Raw genomic sequence first — 2,564 nt, 5'->3', positions numbered from 1 at the left:
ATTGGAGGAGACTTCAACCAAGTTAGGGATTTATGTATGGATAATACATCAAGACCTAACCTACATAGTATGTTGTCCATCCTAGCTATAGACCAGTTGTCAGAAGAGTTAGGGCTAATTGACCCCTGGAGATTATTACATCCAAATAACAATGACTAAACTTTTTAACTCTCCCTTATCAGACTTATTCTAAAATTGACTATTTTTTTTTATCTCCCGGTCTTTAGTAAGTCAGATAATGAGTGCCACAGTTGCCAGTATAGTTCTGTCTGACCATGCAGCTGTGGATATAGTCCTTGCCTTATGAGGGAACATACGAAAAACAGTGCAATGGCTCTTTAACAACTTAATGCTGAATAAGGAAGAATCATGCACATTCATTAAGTCAGCAATCCAAGAATTTTGGGCTAACAATGAGGGCTCAATCGATGAAAATGGTATAATATGGGATGCGTTCAAAGCTTGTCTGAGAGGATGCCTCATCCAACATAGCTCTCATGGGAAAAAAAGGGAAGACACAGAGAGAATGTTAAAATTAGAGCAAGACATCAATAAGATAGAAAAACACTATGTATAAAACAGAAATCCAAACACATGGAATAAGTTGAATAAACTTAAATGTGAGCTCAACAATATATTACAGAAGAAAACTGAATTTGCACAACGCAGAACCTGATTCCTTCAATATTTGATAAGGACAATAACCTTATCATGGACACAGAAGAATAAACAACACATTTACATGGTTCTATCAAGAGCTGTACACGTCAGAAGGAATTGTAGAGGACGCAAAACTGGAAGAATTTTTTTCGTTGATTGGACTCCCCATGTTAACAGAAGTCCAAAGGGGGTTATTAGGAGGGAATAGTTCTGTTGAAGAAGTGAGACAAGTAATTAGCAGCCTTAAAATAGAGAAGGCCCTGGGAATTGTTTATATAAGAGATTCCAGGTAGAGCTTGCCCCCGAGACTACGTGTTTTCTTTCTGAAAGCATGAGATCAGCTGTTATCACCCTTCTCCATAAGAAAGGAAAATATCCCCAGCAGTGCGGTAATTACTGACCAATATTTCTGATTAATGTTGATGAAAAATATATTATTACTTTTCAACTAGACTAGAAAAGTAATAATATAAATATAACTGGAGTTAAGGTTGGTCAGGTACAGCACAAACTTTTCCTCTGCGCTGATGATTTATTATTGATGGCTAGCGATCCTGAAATTGCGGTACCAGAAATCTGCTCTGTCATTAACTCTTTTTCCAAAGTGTCTGATTATAGAATTAACTGCGCAAAATCAGAGGCCATACCACTGTCTAGTGTATGTCCCCCAGCTATAAGAGCCAACTGGCAGTTTAGGTGGATGCCTGAAGGCATCATGTATCTTGGGATGAGGTTAACACAGGGCCTCAAAAAAATAATGGTAACTAATAGCATCCTTCAAAATATACAGACCATGTTACAAAATTGGGCCAGGATGAACATATCTCCATTAGGATGAATTAACTAACTAATATGATGCTAGCTCCTAAAATAAATTACATTTTATACATGCTCCCCTTGTCCATCACTGGAATTCAGGATCTCTTCCTAAAAAGGAAGAGTCTGGGGCATCAAAATTTTACAAATATATTAGAGGCACTCAGTTGCCATGGTTGGCAGGGTTAAAAATGGGTTGGGAAAAAGACACTGGTCAAGGAATCCCAGATGACTCTCGGAAGAACCTTATAGCTTATTGGCATAGTTATTCACATGAAGCGCAATCTCAGCTAATAATTTATAAAATAATCAATAAAAGTTTCTGGACCCCCTGTAAATTGTTAAAACTAAAAGGAGATGTGGTAAGGAGGCGGGGACTCTTGTTCCCCTATTATATTTTTGTGAAAAAGCAGAGAATATGTGGAAAGAGACTGTATATTTCTTGAATAAGATGTTAGAAACACTCTTAAGCAAATCCCCCACCTTGTGTCTATTTGGATTATTACCAAATAATTAAATTGTCAAAACACGGGAGGTTGTGGTTTCGTTTAGCCATGGTTACTGGTTGTAGAATCATTTTACGCCGTAGAAATCTTCCACTATTTCCAATTTTAAAGAGTGGATTGAATTAATGTGTAAAATGGCTTAATACAAACAGGTGACATAAGACTGCATGGGAGAGAAGATATCTTTAACGGAGTTTGGAGCTTGTTTCTGTCACAGTAAGAGAAACATTGACTGTAGAGCTGATCGACTGCTTATCTAGGGCCTCTGAATCACCCATGTTTGAATACTATATCTAATTGATCCCTGTATCTTGGAGGACAATATAGATTATCAATTACACGGTGTGGGTTATTTCCTATTATAGCTTGTCATTATGTCATTAAAAACTCCTGGTCTTACTGTTGGCTGTTACCTTTTTTCTCTCTCTTTTCTCTTTTCTTTTTCTTTTTTGTATTGTTTGGTGGCTGTCATTTTTGCTTTGTTTTCTGTTAATTGATTTTATATGGTCTTGTTTCTGTTTGTCTCTGAATCTCTATTGTTGTAGATATTGGTCATGTTACTTGATTTATATTTATCAAGGA

Source organism: Thunnus albacares, chromosome 17 (assembly GCF_914725855.1).
Source record: "Thunnus albacares chromosome 17, fThuAlb1.1, whole genome shotgun sequence".
Classification (NCBI taxonomy): domain Eukaryota; kingdom Metazoa; phylum Chordata; class Actinopteri; order Scombriformes; family Scombridae; genus Thunnus; species Thunnus albacares.
This window is presented reverse-complemented; position numbering follows the sequence as displayed.